Source organism: Gymnogyps californianus, chromosome 17 (genome assembly GCF_018139145.2).
Source record: "Gymnogyps californianus isolate 813 chromosome 17, ASM1813914v2, whole genome shotgun sequence".
Taxonomy (NCBI): Eukaryota; Metazoa; Chordata; class Aves; order Accipitriformes; family Cathartidae; genus Gymnogyps; species Gymnogyps californianus.
This window is the reverse complement of record NC_059487.1, coordinates 9,656,643-9,681,734: the sequence shown is the minus strand read 5'-3', so window position 1 is coordinate 9,681,734 and position 25,092 is coordinate 9,656,643. Positions and strand designations below refer to the sequence as shown.

The window sequence follows — 25,092 nt, the reverse complement described above, 5'->3', positions numbered from 1 at the left end:
ACCTTGGTAAGTGATCCGGTGCAGTCCTCGCTGCCCAGTGATAGGATTAACTATACGTGTTTCACCCTTAAGGCACATATGACCAATACGATGCAGATTCAACAATTCCTCTGGGCAATCTATTCTAGTGGCTTTACCATTAGAAAATTTTCCTACTATTTAATGCTTTTTGGAAACCTATGTTTCTTTTTATGGTGTTCTCAAATGAAATGGAGAACAGTTTATTTCCTTCCTCTTTGCTGCAATTTTTAATATATTTGAAGACTTATTGCATCTACCCACCAAAGGACCCCAATTTCTTCACTCATTCCTTGCAGGTCATGTTTTCTGGACCTGGCACTATTTTCATTGTTCTGTGGCTGGACAACATATGTTTCGAAGTGCAGCACCAAAAACTGGATGCTGTATTGCGTTTGAAATCTTCCCAGCACCAAGTGGGACTACTTCACATGTCTAACATATGACACTCCTGTTTATATGTCCCAGTTTGACATATGCCCTTTTTGCAACAGCATGACACTGTTGACTCATGTACAGCTTCTGGTTCACTGTAACCCCAGATGCTTTCTTGCAGAACTGCTTTGTAATCAGTTGTCCCCATCCTATATTTGAACAGCTCATTATGGATCAGTGACAACTTTGCACTGATTCATCTTGAATTGCATCCTATTTTTTCAGACTGTTTCTGCAATTTGTCAAGATCATTCTGTATTACAATGCTGTCTTCAAAGGCTGTTGCCGTTCCCCCTAGCTTGGTACCATCTGCAGATATCATGCAAAATATTTTCTGTTCCACCTTCTAAGACTTTAATAAAAGTATTGGATATTGCTGGGCCCAGGACCCACTCCAGATGTTATTCCAGCCTGACCATGGGCCATGAAGGTATAATTTTGGAGTATGATTTTCCGACCTCTTCCAGCCCCCTGCAGTAATGTCCTGGAGGATATCCTGTAGCTCACTTACGTGAGACTGTTATGTGAGACAGTGGTAGAAGCTTACAGAAGTCAAGATATATGACTTCCCTGTCCACAAGGTCTGTCACACTATCACGGAATGAGATTAGGTAGGTTTGACATAATTTATCCTGAATAAATCCATGTTGTCTGTTGTTCATCTCCAAAAACCTTATTCTAGGTTCTTATGGATAGTTTGATTGTTTTGCTGTAGTATTTTTATATGAACAGAAGGTAAGATGACCCAATGGTCTGTTCCCACCATTCCATCTTAAAGATAGCCGGTGTGTTTGCACTGGTCTGAGTCTTCTGGAAACCATTGGTCCTCCACAGGTCTTCAGGGACGACCACTAGTAGTTCTGAAATTCTTCTAAGACGAGTTTAATGGCCTGACCTTATCTACATGCTTTCTAAGTGCTCTTGAAACTCTTCTTCCTACTGTAGGCAGAGCTCCCACTATTCTGACACTGGTCTTGATTATTTTTGCAATCTGATCACAGCTGATTCCCGTAGCGAAGATGAAAGTAAAAAAGGCTTTCTTAGGGTGATCTGTCAAAAGCTTTCTCTTTTTGCTGAGTGACAGATGTAATCTTTCCTAGGTCTTTTCCTGTGTAGAGAAGGCACTTACCAAACACTTTCTTCTTCTTATGTTCCTTTCTAGTTGTACTTCATTTTGTGATTTTCGCTTTATAATTTTTCCCTGTGTGTTCATGGTCACTATAAGGAACTCTTTTCTGCACGTTTTTCACATTTAGACAAATACTCATTTGTTTATAGAATATATATTTGGGATTTTTGTAGAAATATCCCTTGCCATGCTATACAACAGTCTTTTTCCCTACCAAGGGGTAGAACAGCAGCACTGGGGCAAAATCCATTTTCCCCCTTTCAGGCATTTCTCTGCACACAGTTCAGTTACTCTGGTTTGGTGGGGTGGTAGGGAAGGTTAAATTTCACCTCCTGGGATGAAATCCTGATATTGCTAATAATTTATACTTTGAGTAACAGCAGGCAGCATTTCCAGAGCCCCTTGCCTTCTAATCTTCAGCTAAAGGATTCACCCTTTGGCTGCTAAAAAAGGCATTTGAGTTTGAACTCCCATCTAACTGCAAAAATAATCTTTTATGGCCAAGTAACGAGAATTTAAAACAGTGCAATGGTTTGCACAGCTCTGGCTGCAGCTACCTTCTCCAGCCACATCTGTGGTTCATCTTCCATCACAATGTCATCAGCTAAAATATCACATAAGATCTCATTCAGAACTATACATAAGGCTGACCATGCATTTTTTAACTATGACATCCTATTTCCAGAATTTATAATTCAGTCTTGCAAACCTACTGCAGACTGAAACAGCCTGGAAGCTCTCATTTCAGGAACTGAATTTTCCTTCTTTAAATCACAACAAATCTCCAGTTTAAAAAAACAGCAATAAACACGCCACTTTTTCTGAAATAAGCACAGCAACACTGTAACACCATTCCCAATCAAACCAGCAAAAGCAGCTAATTGAATTAGTTTGATCTAAAAGTTATTCATAGTGCAGTCCACAAACCTCCTATTTTCTTCAGTGAATTTTGACTTAAGTCCCTAATCAGCAGGCACATTGGACTAGTGGATTTATTTTCTTTTCTAAAAAATGACACCTTTAGAATTTTTTTAAATAATAACAATTAGCTGGAACTGGGCAGGAAATGGACTGTAGTCTTCGAAGAGTCCTTGGAAAAAGACATAACTGAAAAAAAAAGAAAAACTGAGAACTGCCATTTTTAGGGTGAAAAAGCAACATCAAAAAGGCAATGTTCTTCCAAACTTTTTTCCTAAAATACCATATTTCATTGAAAAATATGTTTTAATAGATTTTTAAAAATATGCTATGAATGTTAAAATTATAAAATGGACATGTTTTATGCAATGCCTGCATAACTGCTGAATACCTTACTGCAAAGTAGAAGTTTGAAGATGATATCAGGGTTTTTTTCCAGTGAACCAAAAAAATGACTGTGCACTACTATAACTGGGAAGGAGGGAAATGAAAAACCCAAGGACTGCATTTGGTCCTTTCTTTTAGAGAGCAATGTTTCTAAGGGATCCTGTGCCCATATGAAATTCACTCTTGTCTGTTAGTCACCAGTAGCTAAGAGGTTGTATCTTCTGGAGGAGACACAAAAAGAAGGCAGAAGCAGTTTTCTTTTGGAAAGTAGAACATCTTTCCTCTTTTGAAAGCCCTAAGGGGATGGGAGAGGTCAGGCCGCTTACAAAGACAGGTAAGTAAATATTGGGAGCTCTTTGATGCTGTATTTCTCTCTTCCTTTTAAAGACTGAGTAGCCATCCAAATAAAGACAGCAGATAAACTGTGGAAAATATATTACAGAGTTGACAAAACCAGATAAACATCTACAGGAAACTTTGGCTTAGAAGCTGCTTACCCTGAGCAGAAGGTAAGGCAACGGCATAGATGTTTGGGACCAAAGTTGCTTTTAAAAATGGCTATAGCGGTGTCCATTTGACAAAGTATGCAAATATCCCTATCTATCTGGATAATTTCATTATAAAGCACCCGGTCACCATGGTATTGGGATGTATGCTATCCATTATGTCATGAATGAATTGTTTGTGCAGTGTAAGCCTATTCTTTCTTCTATTGGTATGATTATTTATTATTATTATTTATAATTAGAGAATAAAATTATGCTGGCAATTGGAATAATTGATGTATCTGTAAAGTAATATAGGGGCTAAAATGATACTGATGATACTTTCTAAAGCCTCTAGTATTCTGTCTCTGATAATGGTTGGGGAAAAGGTGAGGCACTAAATACTTTAAGAATCCATAATTCTCTGCATTGCTACTTGTACCATGTCATCTACTGAGCCATACTGGGATTTTTTTTAATGTCAAGTAAAGATAAATGGACAAACACGGTTTACACATACCAAGCACATTTGTTTAATAAACAATGCAGAGAAAGTTTAACTGAAATGTTAAAGCCACTAAAAGGGACAAAATGCTTAATATGGTTTTAATTGAAATGTAATTTTAATAAACCAAACCTCTTATTGATATAAGAGACAAAGCTTTCATACAGCAACAAGCAATAATTCCATGTGAAAACTACAGGAAGGCAAAAAAAATTCGGAAATATTTTTTTCTTTCTACAGAAGAACTTTCAAAACTTTCTGAATGTTAGTGAAAACATTGGCACTCGAGGCCCAGAAGACTGCGCTTGCATTTCTGGGTGGGACTCGCCGGCTCTTCTCCAGGTGTCTCCAGCAGCCCCTGCAATCCGCCCTCACGAGCGGCAGCTGCTGGGGAGCGCGGGGGCTACTTAGGTGAGCTGCTACAGCTGCCCTGCGATGGCCACCGCTGAGTTTGGGGTGGCTGCTGGGGTGGCTGCTTTCCGCCTTCAGATGCAGATCCTGTCTTGGCTCTCTCTGGACGTGCCTCTGTCAGGTAACTGGTTATCAGTAATATTTTTTCTTGTGTTTCCTGTGTAGTCTGGTTTGAGTATGCGCTCTGAAGGAGTTTCTCTGAAGGAAACAATCTCTCTCTTTCTTTCTGTAAGTGGAGAGTGTAACTTGCAAACTCAGGTACCTAACTTAGGTTGCTTACACCTAAGGTAAGTGCCAATCCTTAGTGTTTTGTCTGCAACCAATGTGCAAACTTCTTTGGGTTAAATAAAATGGAGTTTTATCAGTGAATCACATGCAATTGAGAAGCTGAAGATGGAAAGTAAAGAGCATTCTGTATAAATGACTGAGAGTTACAAAAGAAGCAGATCAGAAATGTTAAAGTTTTGTGGAAGTCTAGAATGTTAAGAATAAGAACTGTGAGACAAAGTAGGCAATATCCTTCCTAATTGGAAATTTAGGAACAAAAAGGAGGGTATTCAGAAACAAGAAAGGCTTATTGCTCAACAATGGTAATTGGTTTTGTATTAAAAGTGTCAAAAATAAGAGTGATAATAAACCTAGAAAACTACTATTTTTGGAGTCTGGAGGCTAACAGTGGAGAGGAATAATGCTGTATTTATGCTTACTCAGGAAAAATGCTGTGTGGTGCTTTTTTTTGATTAAAAAAAGCGCTAGGAGTTTTTTAATGGCTATCACTGGTCAGAATATTCTTTTTCTTTGTTCCTAAATCATCAGGCATTTCTGAAGCTCCTGTGTCACTAATGGCAAAATTCTTTGCATCAGTGTGTGCTGCCTCACACCTGTTTCAGAGGATATTGAATGAGTTCTTACAAACTCTGCCTTACTCAGTGTTGTAGATCCCAAATTCAGCTGCAGATCCACCCCATCCTTAGCTTATGGGAACTGGTGAGGCCAAGTGCTAGGTTGATACCTCATTCCCCTTGAACTGAGCCTTGTTACCTGGTACTGGTTAGGAAATGTGTCTGGTTATGTTACTTGTTCCTGCCTTGCAAAGGTGAAGATACTCGGTGTGCAAATGGGCAAACGCTTTCATGTTCACAGTATGTCTCCGCTTCTGAAAAAGAAGTCTGAGGCTGTTCAGTTTGGGTTTAGGAGTCTTCCATAAAAAGAGCCTTCCATAAAAAGCAGGATGCTTAATGGGGGAATGGAATTCTAGTTTTGTGGAACAATATTACAAAAGGAGACATCAAGCCATTTTCATGGAAATTGAATGACACTTTTATGGGCCTTTCTCTACTTCTGCTTTTAATATAAACTGTATAGTAAATACAGGTGAAAAAAAAAAAAAGCCCACCTGTCAAAATATAGCTCTGTTTGGTTACCTCTGTCCATGGGACAATTTTAGTAACCTGTCAATCAATGGGCTGCTAAATAGCCTCTCCAAAGCACAATCTGCTATTTCAGACGACATCAGTGTGTCAATCATTTATTGAATCAAAGCCAAATTTGAAGCAAAGCAAGCCCAGTTTGTCAATCATTTCTCAGTATTCTCTCCACTAACCACCTGACAGCTTTTAACTTTTCACTTTTATATTCTATGCAGCTAGTTAAGATTCTTTCATTTTTAATTGGGCTTCTTTTATGATTGGTAGCTAAGCAACTAATATGTTGTTTTATATGGTAATAATGGGCCCAAACTTGAGAGCTTTCTTGACCATTCCTATTTGTTGTTGGGAAATTATTTTCCTTCAAGTTCCTAAATAGCAGATGTAGCAGAAACAGTTATTTAATTATGGGTTGTCCTGTTGTTTCTATCTATAAACACTTTTGGCACTGTTTAAAAATAAACACTGCATGCACTGGCAAATATATACTGAGTGATTTTAACTCCTGATAGAGTCCCTTGGAATTTCACTGCTCATTTACAGGGAAAACGGGGTGCAAAAATGAAAGGGTTGCCAAAAAGCAGTTTGGAAAAATATTAGCAAAGGACAGAGTGAGAAATCTCTGTTCCAGAATCCCACTAGGCTTTAATCCAACCTGATCAGTTTTCAGTCTTAATTTAGGTACAATTAAATTTCTGAGGCCAAGTACAATGCTCTGAACCACCACCTCTCAAAACAAGCCAGAAGCCCTTCGTGAACAAGCTCAGCTGACTTTTCAGTCCAAAACAGTGTTTTGAGTTAAAGAAGATTTTCTGTACCTGAGATGTAAAACTTTTGGATCAGAACTGGGTCCCCCGAAGGTGACCACAAATTCTGGTGTGATTTCAGTCCTGTCTCCCCATCATGCACAAGACGAACACTGCTTTCACATGTGTAAAATGATCTTACAGCTAGTAGTAAATGTTCTTGCCTTTCTATTTCTAAAGACTGTCATCAGTAAAGCCAATGTGTTGTTTTCAGACAGAAAGAATTAACTTTCTGTCCTTTCCATGAAAGGAAGTTTGGAAAAAGAACTATTTCTGTGTTACAGAAAATTCTATTTTGGGTTCAAAAGAGTTTTCTTCCTTTAATTCTTTTGCATATCTGTTTGATGGGCTTCTGGCTGTCTTTTGACAGACTGCTGTCATCTGGTTTGATCCAAAACTGTGAAACTCCAGATGTGCCCGAGAACTTGGGAGTACATGGGTATAGTTTTGCAAAAAGCTGCAGTAGGTTTCAAGGCAATCTGATACCAAATGTACTTCCCAGTCCTATTTGAATTTTACATTGGTTTTTGTATTGGTTTTTACCAAAGACTCAGTAAAAGAGACTGACAGCCCATGAGGATTGACAGTGGAGAGGCAAATGGGGGCTTTGGTGGAGTCTAGAGTGTTTCAGAAATCCAGTCCAGATGCTAAATGTAGGTGCCTTCCCCCTGTTATGAAGCTGAGGGAGATTCTGGAGAGCACTGGGAAATATGCTGGTAGTATGACTAAGTGCCCCTCTTGTAGGAGGAAGATCCTAGCGGACTGTTGAGATTGGATAATTAATAAACTAAAACAAAAGCTATAAAGCAGATCATCCTTTGAAATTTGATGAAAACAATAACTACTCCCAGCTCACAAATGAGTTCTTAAGGAAGGGTCAAAAAATATAGGTTTGTTTTTCTTCTTGATGGGGTTTCTGATGCCTTCCATTGAAATCAATGGAGTTAAGTAATAATCAATTACTATGAGATCAAGGATGGGCATCTACTGTTCAATGACATTCTGACAAAGTGTAAGTTTGCCTGACTGCACAAGCAATTAAGAAATATTTTTTTATGGACAGATTTGTACTATTTATATAACTAGATATTAACAAAAGTTTAAAAAAGGTGTTTTCATCCCAGGCTGCCTCCATAGTTTGGCACAGATTGTTAATCTTGGCTCAAAGGGTGTTCAGGCCTGGCTGAACATGATGCTTAGCTCTTGTAGTTCAGACATCTGAGCAGAGGGGAAACCCACACAGCACCCACCTACACAGCACCTGGTCTGTGAATTGGCATAAGACTCTCAATGGGAGAATTAAGATACACAAGATCATAAATATTATACCAATAGGAGAAGGACAGGGTCAGGAAAGCCAGGGGATTTTTTCAAACAGCTCCATTTTGGTCATTCACATAAAAATAATACTAAAATGTCGTTCTGCATGCAGAAATGTCAGTCCACCTGCATGCATGTTATTACTCCTGTCCTACAGCTCTTCTTAAGGACCCTTTGGACCAGAAAAGATGATATGTTTAAGTGTATTCAAGCATATAAATTGTACAGTGGCATTTTTGTTAGATGAAACCTGTTGGTCAAGAGCAACTCCAAAGCACCTAGTTGGTTGAAATTCCCAGCTGGGTGGAAATGCTGGAGCGAAGCCTCTCTCTGTGTATTGATGTGGTAGTTTGCTCAGTCTTCAATGCATCCACTGAAAGTCAGTGACTTGCTTTAGTGTCATTGATTACACAGGAGGCACAAGGACTTAAAAGGTTTATAGGGCCATTCATCCTAGGCAAACTTACAAATATGGGGTCTGAGTCTGTTCTTCTCTTGGTTAGTGGTAGCTCTTCTCTGAGCATTTACTGTGGTAAGATAGACACATGTTACCTGGAACTAGAGAGAGAAGGAACAGGAGCTTTCCTTGATCATTAATGCTACCTAGTTCTTTATCACACGATACACTCAGAGCTTTGCAGTGGTGCAGCCCCAGTGCTTGGGCTGAGTCTCTGTTTCTCTTTGCCTTATACTGAGAATGGTTCCTGTAGTTCATGGCAGAGTACCACTTGTCCCTGAATGAACTGTGCAGGGGTCTCCATCTAAAATGTTAATATTAATCATTACGTACTTAGCAAGCCCATTTTTCCACCTGTGTGTCAAAAAGTTGATCAGTGTCAACTGCTGCCTTTGTTCACCCCATCATGGGAGCAGCACAAAGACAAAAATGATTAATACCTTTCCTAATAGGAAATGGAGGGAGAATTTGCTAAAACAGAATGCAGTTACCTATGCTGGAATTTGTCCAGGATACTCTGGTTAACACAGCTACCCTTCCAACAAGTAAAATGGGATCTTTAGCTATGTTGATCTTTGGATTCTTTGAGTTTACATCTCAAATGCCTACTAACCAGGAGCACTGTGCAGCCCACTAAATCATCAGTAACCCTGCCCAGGTCACCTTGGTGTTACTTGGAGTCCGTTCTGTCAGATTCTTACCAACCTGCTGTGCAGCTTACAGCAGTCAGAGCATTTCCAGGAGCACAGAAGAGAGGCTATGGTTACAAACCATTTTTATAATCTAGAATTTATACATTGAACACTGTAACTGGTGTCATTTAGAAGTACTAACTGCTAAAACTGCTACCTTTCAAAACAGAAAAGCAAGGCTTAACACTTGCTCAGTTATACAGGTACTTCAAATGCAAAGTGAGGTTTTCCTTGTTTGCATGTGGAAGGGTAGTATTCAAGATGGGCTTTGTTCAGAGCAATATTTGTTCTTTAGAGCTAGAACAAGAATAAAATGGGTTAATATACACATATAAATGCATATATACACATGCTATGCTTGATGCTGTGTAAGGAATTTAAAACCATGGAAAATCACCCTGAGAGATTTCAAAATAGCAACAAAAAATTAAGATTGCTATTTAAGACAAATAATAGCCAGCTTTTAAAATTAAGCAGCCTCAACTGTGGGTTTTATAAGTCCTAAAAGATATGCTGGATTTCATACACCTACAAAACCCATTTTTTGTTAGTAATGGCTTTCTGATTAATTGCATATGTTCTATACTCACAAAGTTGAAGAGTATTTGAGTGCCTGAAATTATGAGCACTTCAGCAAACCAGTGAAGATATCTGCAATGTAAACTTTACACATACATGGTCTGCCCTGCCAATGACCTTAATCTTATTCTAGCAGGGGAACACAGCATGTAATGCAGTCAGTGTTAGCTTTTTCCTGGTCCCTTTTGAGCACATACTAATAACATTCATATAAGTGTAGATGCTGTTATGGGCTCAGGTCACTAGAGGATGTAATGAATTAAAATCACTTGACCTCAGAAGAAGGTGCTGCTTTGAACAGGTAACACTCAAGCAACCCACGTTTTCTATACCATCCTGTATCCCAAGGTTTTTATAACACTTAAGAATATGAGGGCTATGGTACCATTAGGACTTCCATCTAGCTAGGCTGATTTGATGGTTTTGAGGCAAGCATAGACAGACCAGCCTGAAAATAATTCTGTATTGCTTCATGCTTCAGTTTCTCTGGGAATAAATATTGATATGATGCTTTCCAGGACTTAAGTTTCATGCCATCCTTGAAAAGTAATTTTCACCATCTTTTGAAGATTTTAGATTTTCTGGTAAAAGGTAGATTCATTTGAAAGTGAGATAACTATGCTCTAAAACATTGTGCAAGCTACCAAACCTTATAGTTCCTCTTTAAAAAACAGATCATAAACTCTTTGGTACCATTCAGTATTAGAACCCATTCTAAAATTATTGGGAGGATGCCTAGCAAAAATCTTGTGCTGTTCTTTGCTATTACTTAAAACTTAAGTTCTAAGTTTTCATTCTCATGAGAAAAGCCAGATCTTTTATTGACAGTATGGATGCTATATTGAGGAACTTGGTTTGACCAAGAGGACATAAATGACTCCTTTATTTTCATTTGTGCTTGCTTAATATCCATGCTGTGGTTTATATCTTGATATTTTTTGGTAGCTGTAGAACTGTGCTTCACAGTACTCAAAGTGGTTTAATAAAAATACCTACAAGTCTGACTTAATTTACTGGCAAAGTATGATTTCTTAAGTTATGGGGAGAAATTGGAATCACAGGTTTATGTCTACGCCTTTCCACACATTGCAGATTCACATGGTATCATAATAAATGAAGTATCGAATACACTACTGTAGCCAGTCCTGGAGACCTTGAGGTTATCCTTTTTACAATTTTACTTAGGTCTGTCCTCAGTTTGGGATGTTTGTTTAGTTGTGTTTTGGAAGAGTCATTCATTCCTGCTTCCAAATGCCCGGTGCCCTTTTATTCCATTTACTGGCACTTGTCTCTTCAAAGTGTTTCTATTTGGGTGTTTTTTAACTTAAAGAAAAATGGTTCCAATATCAATGAAAGAAGCATTATGTATAACGAAACAAGTTTAACACTTAAATTTAACTACATACCGAACAGATCCTGCAGTGCAGGAAATCAGTTACATGTTGCTCTTGTTGGCTAACTCTCTGATTCAATGCTGATTTCAAGGAGAGGAATTCTTCTGTGGCCCAAAGCGTGATCCATTGGCTTACGGCTTGCTGCTGAAAGATGCAGAGCAACTCCAGTAATGGTTTTTGCAGGTATTTCTGAGTGTCATGCAGACTTCTATTGCTCTCATGTTGTAGATCCTAGCAGGATAACTGCCCAAGGGTCTACTTCTGGTTATGTTGACAGTGCCCACTGTATGCTGCCTTGTCCTTATTCTGGTGCTATTTAACTGAATTGTAAAGGTTATGCTTTGCAATGTCACTTGCGGTACAGATAGCCCACGTATGGAGACAACTTTTCTGTACTTAGCTCTTGGAAAATGGGAATCATCTATTAGGTATTGTGGAGCTGATTATGAGGGTTGCATTGTGATAGGTACAAGTTGAAGAGGTTTTGGGGTTGCTCTAGTATGTACAGCTAACGTGAGCCCTGGGCTGGGTGAGATCGGTGGTGGGACAGTTTACTCACTCCAGAGGCAGCTCTGCAATTTGTGCAGGGAAGTTCCCCTGCAAGCAAAAGGGGGCTCTCTGGGTGCTGTGTCAGAAATCTGTCCCGGTATGTTCACACTGCTGTCTGCTGCATTCACTGGTGTCCCCACTCATGTGCCTCAGTGCATCCCCACACAAGAAATGACAAGCCTCCTTCATTTCTTCATGCTATGGCTAATGTTCCCTTTTTGGGAAAGGAGGAGTGAGGGAAGGGAGAGGAAACTTTTAGTGAGGAAAAATGGTCCTTGATTTGAGGCAGGTGCTGCTAGTGTGTTGTGTAGAACTGATGTCTGGTTTCATGTCTGTTACAATTTTCATAACTGAAGTACAGGATATCATGGTGTTTGGCATATAAACAAGAACCAAATATTGCTCTTTACACAACCACATAGACTGTCAACTTGATCAGATGCTGATTTTCTTTTTTTCCCTGACTCATTTCACAAGTCTCTTGAAAAATTAACTTTTGAAAACATAACTGAATACTTTGTAGAAACTCCCTTTATCACTCCTATGAGCAAATTTCATTGACTTGGAATTTAAGAGCTAATTCTGCTTAAGTTATATTCTCTTCAATTCACATTGGCAGCTAATGAAATAAGAGAACACTAAGGAAATAATTAAATGTTGTGCAATTAGGGCTACAGTGCATCAGGATACAAATAAATACAAGCCAATGTATCCTTTCATGGATTAAATTTGTCTTTATTTTGTAGCCTTTGATCTGTGTGTACCGCAAACTAAAATTGTTCAGAGCATGATTGTCTGATCTAGGACCCTACATAACTCACTTGCACTAAGGTACGGTATACATCAGGTCAAAAGCTGCAGGGATATGCTGATTGCAGGTATGTGAAACAATGATCAGAGGAGACAAAACAAGGTCCAGTTTTATACTTGGATTATACTTACTTATTGCAGGTGCCTTTGAGCTTCATACGGGTTACAAATTTATCCTGAATTCCTGCAATAGATTAGGGTTTAAAAAAGCAAAACAGTAAAGAAATGTTCAGATCAAATATTCAATATCTTTCTTTTTCCTGAAACCAGTTTGTGGTTCGTGGGCTGTTTTCTGCCTCTTCCATTTTCCAGAGCGCTCCGTGGCCTGCTGGATCATTGTTTGGAAAGACCTTTTCGAAATAGGGAACAGCAATGCTTACCAAAATATTATTAGGTTAATTCCAGCCAGGCTAGCTTTCATGAGAGGTCCCTGACATTGAACAAACCTGTTTCCTTCACTAGGATGTGTCAGTTAGAAACACCAACTGCAAGGATTTCTTATGTTCTCACGAAAAAGGAAGGAAACAGCTGGTAAATGTTTCACAGATGGTAAAGCTCTTGGCATCTCTCAGGAGAGGGCCACCCATACAGATGGCTCATTATTTTAACATTTGGATTTTCATCTTATTAAAACATCTTTTTTTTTCTGGTTTTATTTAGCATCATAAATTCTCTTACACTTTAGTTAACAACTCAGGGAAGTGTGTGTGCTATAAGGAACATCATTTGGCTAAACACGTATCTGCATCATTATTCTCAGCTCTGATGTGTAGTGAGTGGACTTGAACCTGATTAAAAATACCAAATGCAAGCAAATGCTTAGAAATATGATTTTATCAAGCAAAGGTCAGCTAAGCCTGTATAGAAGCTGAATTATTCAGCAAATGAAGAAATGTACTGAGTGAAACAAGCAAACATTTCTATCTTGGGCGTTACATCAATTAATGCTATGATGCTTTTGCATACACCATAATAGACAGGTACTGCATGTGCTGAGTGTTAGTAAATGTTTTGTGTTTATAGTATCACTAAATACAAAATACTGCTTTTAAAAAGAGCCGGTCAATAACCCAGATGATGCTCAGGTTTTCAGAAATGTTTGTAAAATGATGCATTTGCAAAGGCAGTTCCACCTTGCATTTATGATGGCATGTGCAATCATAAACATGCAAATAGATGGTATGTTTAGCATATGTCATACATAAATCCCAGCTCCACACACAGTTTAGTAAATATCATTAGTCCCATTTGGCTTTATGGCAGGGGGAGGGAATAGAAACAGTGCCAAAAGGTGACAGAACTTGCCCTGTGTGGCAGAGGAAATTGGGGCAGACTTAAATTGAGCTTGGATGTTCTGGCTTTTGGCATATGTGCCTTATCTTATTTGCTCCCTTGATACTAGCTGGTCTCTTCAGTAGCTGACACTCTGCATGTGCATGGGTTGAAGAAGCTGAGGCAGAGATGTTTAGCCCTTTCTGCAACACAAAGCAAGCGATAGGTAGGAGATAGTGTCGGGGAGAAGTGGAAGGAGGAGGAAGTCCTGAATGTAATGCCAAATCTTTGGCCTCTTTTTTCAGAGATTTTGTTAAGTTTCAGCATGGCCTCCCTACGAAATTACTAAAATGTAGGCTTGTGGTGTAAATAGGAATGAACAATAGCACAGATTGCCATATGGATCAATCTGTAAAGATTAAAAAGTAGCAATTGATGCATGTCCTACAGCTGCCTTGTAAATCTCATTATGGTCTCAACCAAGATATGCACTGCCTTAAATATTCTGGGTTCTCTATGATTAGGCTTGTTCTCTGCAATTTTGTTTTAATTAAAAATTAAATAATCAGGAGTGGGAAGAAAGAAACCTAAGTCTTTTTCCGCATTTGTATATGCAACTCCCCATTGATTCCAGTAGGTTACATCAACAGCAAAGATTTGACCCGAAAGCTACCTAGAAATATCCCATTAATAAATACAGGGACAGATTTGTAGCATGTAAATCACTGGAGCTCCACTGATGCCAGTGTAGTTATGCTGATTTACATCAGCTGAAGGGTTGGCCTGTGGAATTCACATTCCTTCTGAGATCAAAGATGTGTCAGCAAATGGTAAACTTCATTTGTATTTTTCAGCTTTCTAATTTAAAAATAGCCAAATTGATTTATTATTAAACGGCTGGGCTCTTATGGTGAGACTTTGTATGCCACGTTTCAGCCAGACGCCACTCTTGCAGCCAAGCTGTAAATCCTTCCAAAATGGGGTTTTTAGCTGAAATGCTGAAAACTCTGTAATGCTTGTGGGTACTGCTGTGTCGTATTTATAATGGATGGGCTGATCTAACCATATCCTAAAAAATGAAAGGCATGAGGGGCTGGATGGCTCAGAGGGTTGGCAGAATTGCCAACTTAAATTCAGTCATAGCCAGAAGTGACAAAGTTGTTACCGTTTTTGGAAGCCTATGAGATGAGTTGTTGAGGCTCAGTCAATTTGTTGTCTTTCCCTCCTTTGAGAGGTCAAAGAATGCGTGAGCCATGGAAGAAACTGGTGTTCTAGCTAGCTGCTTTTCACTCTTGGTTTACATGGCACTGCAACTGGTGCCTTTCAGAAGTACTGCAAAGGTACCCTAATGGGCTGTGCTCGTGGGCTGGGGGGTTGTTGAATATTTAGCGTGGATGCTCTAGGTAGTGAATAGCTTGACATGCAATGTTCATCAACTGTGGAATGGCTGCTGTAATATGGAGAGGGGAGTATTTCTAATACCCTTCCTGACCTACTTCCACACTCTGCTGTACTGTTTATTAGTAAGTTTTAATAGGTGACTCAAGTTAAGGGTCTAAATATTGTAGGAAGCTTATCAGAAGTGCTCAGAGCTGTTGATTCTATTAGGAGCATAGCAAACTTACATTAGAAGGTACTTTGGAGCTCATCTGGTACAACCTAGCTGCTCAAAGGAGGCACTAGCTTTCAAGTTAGATCCAACTTTGAAGTCAGATAATTTTGTTCAGGATCTTGGTCAACTGAGTTTTGAATATCTCAGCGGATGGAGATTTTGCAGCCTCTTTGGGCAATCTGTGCCCATGGTGATTGAGCAAGTGGACCAAGAAAAGGAAGATATGTTAAGTGTGTCCTTTTGTTTGATTTCCTACAGAAATAAACAAAAGGCATTAATACTGTCTGTGGGTAATAAATTCAAGCAGATATCCACAAAAACCTGTTAGTGCTGAAGCTATGAGGGATGACAGGGGTTCTGTAAGTTGGGTGAAAATGGGTGGCCAAATGGAGGAGGAAGAGGTCATGGTTGAAGGACAGGTTCTATAAACTCATTGGGCGTAAGAAAACTTGGGGAATCCTTTACAGATGCTCCAGCAGCACGGGTAGCTTCAGGTGGATCTTGCAGCCTCTTGGGTTTCAATTGACTACAAGATACAAATCCATAAAAAGCAGGCTTTGTTAGTTCTTGTCATGTAAATCACTGGTGTCTTTTTTTAAGTCTTTAATTGCGGTTTAGTGTTGATAACTAAAGAGGCACAATCTCTAGCTGAGACTGAAAGCTGTTTTTTACCATTAATATCTTTATTTGTGATTCTGAGGTTTGGGTGCACTGTACTCTGAAAAAGGGCATAGTGGAAATAGTGATACAGAAGGTGAAATAAGGAAGAGACTTATTTTGTCTCTTGAGAGCTTGTATTTGCAACAAATGAATGCCACCATTACTTTCAAGCTCTTCCAAAATGAGAGTTTCTAATCATGCACAGTAACAGGTATTCTAATGGACTGCTACTTGACCATAACACAAAAACAAGTAGTGAAATGGAAAAATAGCTAATGAACTACACAATATAAAATGCACACTTCTCTCTTGGGACTTACTGCTACAAAGCATCACTGAAATAGCTTGGTAGGAGTCACATTAGATATTTGCATGCAGGTGGAGTGTATCCAAACAGCATTAGCCTTAAAAACAGTTTGAGCTATATGGCCCTTTCTGCTCTATACGAGAGGTTAATCACTAACTAGCAGAACTGAGAAGAGGCTTGCACTGTACATGTGCATGGTGCAATGTCTTGTGGAGGTGGATTGGCATTGCTGCAAACAGGCTACAGGAAAGGATGGACCAGTGACCTTTATATAATACGGTAGTTTGTTTCACATTTGTTTTACCCTTCAGAAATGTGTATCCTAATTTTGTGTAGGTTTAGATGTCGCTAGCTTGCAAGGGAGTGTGGATTGCATCTCTGAAATCTAATGTGGGCATGGGGGCTCTCTTTTTGATCATTATAGGGTATGAGTGTTTTGTAATTCTTCTAGTGCAAAAGAAGCTGTTTGGTGACAGGCATCAAGTCAAATTCCTGCAAGAGGCTGGCAGCAGAATACATTTGTCTATTTAACTGCATGCAAAACACTTGTCAAGACAGATTCTGGTCCCCTCTCCTAAGCAGGGACTCTCGCTACCAGATAACCTGGCAGAGAGAGGCTAGTGCAGAAGCACATGCTGAGCTGTTACCAGGACTCTTACCATGTCTCTGGTTCTGGCATCTGCCAGATAGAAACCTCGCTAGCACATTGCAATGGGAGAAAAATGAAAGGCAGAAACATTCACATCTGGAGATAGACTGAAACAGAAGTCTTTAAGACCCTCTAAAGAGATGATAGGTTGTCTCATTCTTTAATGCATTTGCCACCATGTTGCCATGTTAGGTAGGAAAACAGGGCTAAAAAACTTCCTTTGGGGAGAGGACAGAGGGTGAGAGACTGTAGGAAGCATGGTGGTGGTGAGACTGCTGAACCTGCATGGGTGGTGGGCAAAAGAGATCAAAAGCCTGGAAATGAAGCTTCAACTCCCCCTCTGAAGGAGGAAATTAGTTCTGCTTTGTCCCCCTCCCACCGTACTTGGATGTGATCTAAGAGGTTTTCTGATTTGGTGGCTTTGGAATGTGGTATAAACTCTGTTTAAAAGGTAAAGGTGTAGAAGTATGGGGCTGAGGTTTCTACTCATTCTACTACTGTTCTAATTATAGCTTTGTTTTCTTTTGGACCCTCTCTGCTATTAAAATTGTGCTTATCTTCATGCTGTGCCTCTCTATTTGTACTTGGTATCTCCCTTTCCCTATACATGTTACCCTTCTTCCCATTCCCCTCACTTTTGTCCCTGTTGTCTTGACTCCTTTACTTCCTCCTGTGTGTATTTCTCTCTGCCCCTTTGCCAGTTCAAAAGTGTTATTCTATCATTTCAAGCGCTTCGAGGCCGTCTCCTCCTTTAGCGCGAGCTGACCTTTTCTGAAAGCCAGCCTCACCTCTTCAGCATCCAGCTTCAGAGGCTAAAGAGACAGGCAGGCTTTGGCATGTGCTGGTCAGCTCTGGCGGAAGTGTGTATGTGTTTTGGAAGAGGAGGAGGGAAAGACTGGATGAGGCTGAGGTAGCTGAAAAAGATAAACCTGTCACAAACCTCATCTCTGAAAACTGCAGAAACATTGAAATATCCTGAAGAAGAATAAACCCTCAGCCTTGAATTCATACCTTTGTCCAACCTGTGGTTTTACAGAATTCCTGCTTGCTATGTTGTCATGGCACAGATGCTTTGTACTGCCTTTTTTGTTCTTGTTTCAGCATTGAGAAATCTGTGCTATCTTAATTATTAACCTGTTATGCTTAAGTTTCATTACCTATATATTTTTTAATGTCTTCTATTGAGGTGACAAATGAAAGTGGTAGTTCTGCCACTGCTGCAGTGCTTTAAATTCAGACTCTGCACTCACTGTGTGCGTGTAGTAATGACTCCCATAAAAGTCCTTTGATTGTTCTCTGATGCAAATTGAGATCAGCAATAATGTACCATTCTCTTTATAACAATTGTATACTGCTCAACTTCTTTGGACACCTTATTGAAGCATAAGTCAACATTAGGATAGGTTAATAAATACCATGGTAAAAATTTAAACACTTGCAAAAAGCATACATCCCTCTGTGCTGCTTCTTATGGAAGAAGCAGAACGGAAAATTTTCTTCCACTTGAATAGCTTGGTTTGAGCCTAACCCCTTTTGGGGGAAGTAGGGGGGAACACCAAAGTGGGATGCAGTGGTGGTAGGGTAAAAAGGACTGAAACCACAACAGCTAGCTACTATTACAATTTGTAAGTCATCCTCACTTGAGTCAGGACTGAATCTCTGTGCCTGCATGTCTGCTGGGCACTTAGAGTTTACACTTAAGCTGTTCCAGCCTATTTGTGTGTCCAACAGCTACAACAATGAAACTTCAGTGAAAATACGGTTGCTAAAAATTTGCATCTCTTTTTCAACTCTTACGTATCTGATGGGGGGAGAATGTTGGTAGAGATGATGTGAGTAAGGAAACATATAAGGTTTTACTCCCTGACTCCTGCAGACATGCTTTGGATTTATTACTGAACTCTGTGCCTGCTTCCTGACTGAATTACAGCACTTCACTATTACAGCAGAGTGGTGGGAGAATTAATTCAGTAGTGTTTGTAAAGCACAAATGCAAAATAATAATTAACCTCTTATAGCCCCTTGTTTGTATATCCACTTCCATGTGGAAACGCCCTCAAACTGAGTAAACATACACAGATGAGCATTAAAATACACCTGTCAGGAACAGAGACTCGACAGCCCACCTCTTGCAATCACCCTTTGTCATGCTGACCCTTACATGTTCAATATCCACCCAAGGCCGTTTGTCTGCGTTCGGGCTGGGGCAGGAGTTCCTAGCTTCTGTCTAGCTTTTTTTCTTTGTTTGCTCAGTTCTTTGTTTGCAGAGCTCCTGCGTGCTCAGTAGAACTTAGCTATAGCCACAGCATCTTGGAAAAAAAACCCCACTATTTCATCCTTTTTATGGATGCTCTAAATATAACTATTGAAGCAAAACAATACAGTCAGATAAACGAAGAAATGCAGGCAGTGTAAGCAAAAGCCTCTTCAGCAGGTCTCAAGTCAGCCAGTCTTCCCTTCTTTTGTGTGTTTTAGCTAACAGTCCATTGAACTAACAATGAGAAAAAAGGGAACAAAGATTTAATGCTATTTGTCACTGCTCTTTTAAAGATATTAATACTAGTATAAAAGGTATGATTTAAAGGAACTGAAACAAATATGTTCAGCTAGGACTGCTGGTTTCCTTGAATGTTCCCTGAAGAGTAGTTATGGCATAGGGTGTTCAGGGCGGTTGGGTCATCTGTGATGTAGGCTGTGTGACAATTTGTAGCAGTGCTGCTCTAAAGGGATTAAACTGGTTTAAACAGCTCCTATAGTTTTGCTACAATCTTTGCTTGTATCTTAATTTTGTATACTGTTTCTGCCATTGTACCCCACTGTCGTATGTGTAGCTGCACAGTGAAGCAGACCTAGGAAGTGATCTGGCTGAAAAACAACCTGGCCAGAAGGTGGGGGGGGGCGGGGGAGGTTGTTTTAAGTTTCCTGAACTTGCTTGCCCTGCAGCCACATCAGTAGCCAGGCTACAATGGATGTGAAGGTGATTTGGAAGCAGAATAAGCAGTTAATGGAGAGGTGCTTAAGCCACAGTTGCCACCAGAAAATTTCTGGTCGAACTACAACCTCACAAAACAGTTTCAGGGCACAATCTCACTCCCAGTAGCAAAACAATACTTTTACAACAGAACGAGGGACAAAAGCCTCATTTTTTTAATTCCCCTTTGCTACTTTGATCACTAGCCTATGTGACATGGCTTGCAAGAAGACAAGGTAAAACTGGGGTTAGAGGGAAAAACATGTATTAGCTTTTAAATACAAATAATATTGTTGCATGTTAGCAGTATATTTTAAATTATCTAGTTGAATAACTAATGAAGGATGTAATTCTGCAAACCATTGCTCTGTGATGGCAGTTCTTGGAGTGTGAATAAGGGAGTGGGAGGTTGAACCCATGGACTGAACTGCTGACAAAACACACAAGACTTTTAGAAGCACTAAATATTGGTCTTGTTTTCCATTACAGTTAATGGGGACAGAGTTAGGCCTTTTCTGAGCACTTTTGAAGATCCCAGTGACAGGGCAGTCAGCATTTCTTATACAGGTTTGACAGCAAGCATGAGTCTGTAACTGTTTCCCCATGGAAATCGCTGTGTAAGTGGATCTGATGCATAATACATTGTAAATAGCAGGTTGTTGTGGCTACACAACAAATGCGTTCAATAATTGATATTTTAAACATATATCTGTTGTCATATTTGGCCCCTTGGAAGCTCTGGCCCATGTGGTTCAGCATTGACACTGGTACTCTATTCCTTTAGAGTATGAACTTGTACCAAGAGGATAATCCATAGTGCATGCTGGTGCCATGCAGGGAATGTGCTGCACAGTCATGCTAAATCATAAAAAACTAGATAACTTACGCCTTTAAATTTCTTTGCTATTTAAGAGCCTACCTCAGGATTTTTTGAAGTGATAAGTAGGTGATAAAATAACAAGTAGGGTTGGCTTTGGAAGCTGTCTGGCACATGCAGAACAGTATTTTGTTTGCAAGCACCTGAGCAGTGGTTGTATTTGAGGGAGACAACTTCTGAAGGGCGCTGCAGGGCTACCACAGGCCTGACTCTGAGGTCTATGTGGCTGTAAATGGTGACAGCAGACATAGGGCCTGTGCCTCTGAGAAATAAATATAATGCACAGGTGAGGCTTAAGCTTCATTTGAGACAGGACCCTCTGTAATAGAAACACGGAAAGAAGGAAGATCTCATTAGCTTCCTCCACCTGCAACAGATATGTTCTTGGTGAAAATCTGAGTGTGCTGAATCATGCCAGCAGTGTGTGGCAGTGCCTTATGTGGAGATTGGCGAAGGGGGACATTGCTCCCTAAAATAGCGTGTCCTGACATTATGCGCAGCAAAGGCCAACTCTATATTACTGCACAACAAATGCGTTTGAATAACTGATTAGTGTTTCTGTAACATTCAACTTCTGTTCTAAATTATATTAGAAACTAGGGATTTAGGGAACTTGATCCTTTAGGGTAGCTCTAAATATCCTTTTTCTTCTGCCTCTTCATTAAATAAAAGGAAGCTTTCCTCCAAGTCAATCCTTTTTTTTTTCCTGTTCACTGAACAATAGAAATGGTGTGCAAGGTCTGAGGCTGGAGAATTGGGCTTCTATGGAGCTGGTAGCTTTGCAACAGGTCAAGGGGCACAAGAGAAACCTCTGGCAAAATGCTGACATGGGAGAACTCCTAGGGGCTGCCCATCTGGCTACAGAGCCCATGTTTCTGCACCTGCCAGAACAAGGAACATGCTGGGGTTGAGACAGGAGAAAGAGAAGTAAATACAGTTGGCAAAACATCCAACACATCAGGAAGAGCATCTCCCATGCTGCGCATGCTGTGCAAATGCTGGCACTGGCCTGGAAATCGGAAGCATAACTGCTTCCCTGGAGGACTCTGATGCTTTGCTTCACCCTAAATTTGGCCCATTATTAATATCCCCTATCTCCCTTGCAGAAATGATCCATTGCTTTATATGTCATTTCTTATTTAGGATAATGCCATCTGATGTGTCTGGGATGGGCCCATAATTAGTATTGCTTCCTTTCTAAATCCTTGACCAGCTACATGAGAATGATTTAACTTCCTCTCCTTGCACCTGATTTATCTGTCTCTTTCTCTGAATAGAGGAAAGTTTCCTAATCAGGGCACTATTTTCATGTGAACGTTTGCCCAAAGTACAGCTTGGTGTGCAAGCATTTTCTACTGATGTGAAACCTGCTGGTTACAGAATCCAATCTAAAGTATTCTTGGCTAATCATTAATTCATCTGCTTGCAATTCATTCATTTTATTTCACCATTTACTTAATGAGGATAATAGGGAGCATCAAAATCTAAAGACTGATCATTTTTTAAGAGCAAGCATCTGATGATAATTAATTAATAATCGTGACAACAATAACCTTAATTTTCCAGGTATTCCCCAAAGAGAGCTGTATTTTAATTATAGTTGCCACAAGGACAAATTAAATCTCATGGATTCAAGCTTTGGTTTATGGCATTCACTTCACAAGAGTAAGGAGAAAGCTGTCTTCATGTAAAAATAATCTGAATTTTTTGGAAGCTCTTACAAATGGCAGAGATGAAGAGAAGATAAATACTGCTGATGATATTTGGTATGACATTGGTAATTCTCAGAGGGACTCCACAGTGTAGTGTGCCAGTGTAGATGTTCTTTGCTTTTATGAAGGTGACAGACTTGACCTGTCATGTACTAGTTACACCCTGGACAGACTAGAAATGTCACAAACTGCTAACAGTTACTACATAAGATATAAAAGCTTCTCTTTGGAAAGCTGTGGCACTTAAATAGGTGGGGGGCAAGCCACTGTCCTACTCTAAGGTGGTTTTTTTTTTTACTCTATCTTCCCATATGACAGTATACATACCAGAAATTATTGGGAGCAGAAAAAGCAATTTTATCAAGCTTAAAAATGCTAAATTAAATAAACCAATGGCAGTGAATAGATACAGCATTTTGTTACTATTTCAAAGGCTTTGTGGGGTATGAGGCTGAGTGGGACTGGGAGAACTGTAGAAGAATTTCTTATACAAAAAGAAGATGCGGATATAGGAAGGTGTGTGACTAATTCTGTACTGATTTATCCTGGTGAGCATTTACTGTAAAAGCACTTCAGTCACTGTAACTCAGCCATGCACTGGGCTTCTCTGCTCTAAACTCAAGCTGGCATACAACTGGAAGGAGTTGGTTACTAGAAAGATATTTACGCATGTGTCTCACCCTAGATAAAGCTGTATGCTAGATATAAATGCACCACGTGTGTGTATGTGAGATACTGGTCCAAGATCTGAACTTCTGCACGTGGCTGAATTCTGCCTTTCAGAGTGCCATGCCCAGCCTGGTGAGCACACCCATGTGTTGAGCTCCCAGTTCTGCTTTATTCCCACTTATATGTGAGATCCTGGTGCAGCTTGTGTTTCTACAGCAGCCAGAGGCAAATTTTGTTCTTGGAGTTGGTGGCATACCTTTAGGTTGTCTTTGTGGCTCTACAACCTTGTTTTGCACTTGGCTGTGGAATAGCCACCATATGCAATGTTAAAATTGCAGGATTTCCTTTCAAGATGTAAGTACTTTGTGTGTAAAATGTATTATCAAGCTTCATGATGAATGAGAAGCTTTGATTTGTCCTTTCCTAGCTGTTATAGAATGATCTGAGTTTGGTGGTGAAAATGAGACAAATACATGGATTTAAATCTTTCACTGAAACTTTGTTTCAGCAAACTGGAAAGTAAAACAAATGAGTATCTGGTCGGCTTGAATTTACTCTTAACTTCAGCTTGAAGAACTTTGAAAAGTTTTTAGGTTGTTAATGTTTGGATTTTACATGGCTGTTTGTTTTTAGAGGAAATTCAGCTCTGAGCAAAACAAACACAGAATCTGGCTTACCCACCCCAAATACATAATCGTGTCTTGGTCCATATCTGAAGTGCTTCCGTGACATGGATGATTAACGCATGAATTGTATGTTCTTTGTAGTTTGGTGTACAGTGTAAAACGCTACTGTGTTCAAACACAACTGCGAAGAACTGCATGAGTCAATTGACACAACCCTGAGCACGGTGTACCCTGCTCTGCCGCCACTGGCTGCTCGTGAACAGCGTAGCTGATAGCTGCCTTGGTTCTTCGTGCATATATTTGACTATGATAACATTGTCTAGTAAAGATAAGCAATTAGACTCACTCAGAAAATTTTACTCAGATTGTTTTGATCTTAAAGTCAAATATGCTTGGATCAGACCCTTCTGAAGTTGACTTTGGTGCAGTTCAATTTATTACAATGGAGCTGCATTATTTAAAGATATCACCTCCAGTCTTCAAAGTCAACAACTGCTGCACTGGAGGCAAGCATTGGTAGTTGATGTTTGAAATATTAGCTGGTCATAGAGGTATGTTTACTAAAATATAGTTTGAGTTTGCCCTTGCTTGTTTATACTTCCAGGGAGCTTTTCACTTGCTTATCACTTGATCCCATTTTTTGCTGGACTGTTGAGCAAGCCCCAGCAATATACCAAATCTTGAGCAATAATTAATCTAGTTTATCTTTTGAAGTAAAAGCTGCCACTTCAGACTAGTGCCAATCTGAAGTCTATTGCTGCAGGACACTCCCACTGTGTCATTTCATAGTTGCACTACTTCAACCTCCATTAAATTGTGTCCTTTTTTCCTCCACAGGCTAAGTAGTTCTCAGGCAAGTCTTAGGTGTTTTTCTTGCATGAGTCCAAAGTGAAGGAAGCTGTTTCTGGCTGTCATTTCTAGGAAGAAAGAATGCAACTGCCTCTGTGGGGACAGAGAAAGGCCTTAAGCAAATTGTAATGGGCATATCAATGTTAAAAGATTAAGGAAGCTTAAGAGAGCCCTGGACAGAAGGGTTTTGATGGGAACCTGCTTACCCTGTCTCCTGTAATGCTGGAAGACCCTAGAGGAGAAAGGAGATGCCCAAAGAGAACAGTTGCCAGATTGCCTTGGTAAGGATGCTGAAATTGCCAGGAAGCAGGTTAGGGATTTGCCCAGAATCAGTTAAAACTTAGGGGTGCTTCTGTCTTTCTGTAGTTTGTGGAGGATATTTGAAAGACCTGAAGATCGGGCATTATGAAGTGTTTGCTGACAACTCTGCTATTTGAGGAATATCCTTCTAGTTGAAAACGACACCAACTAAAATTACTTCAAGTCAGTTTTATTAACATACCAACTAACCTCTACCTTCTCTCACGTATGCTGACTTGAGTGTGAAATAACCTGGGATCCGATTG

General features: G+C 39.8%; 1 long non-coding RNA gene across 1 annotated transcript in view; it reads left to right on the top strand.

The window, feature by feature from the left end:
- Positions 1-4,345: 4,345 nt before the first annotated feature.
- The window catches only part of LOC127023447 (uncharacterized), a 223,216-nt gene continuing 202,469 nt past the window's right edge, over positions 4,346-25,092 (top strand). Inside the window, exon 1 of the long non-coding RNA XR_007767444.1 lies at positions 4,346-4,409. This is a non-coding gene — a long non-coding RNA (uncharacterized LOC127023447). The remainder of the gene's footprint in view (positions 4,410-25,092) is intronic.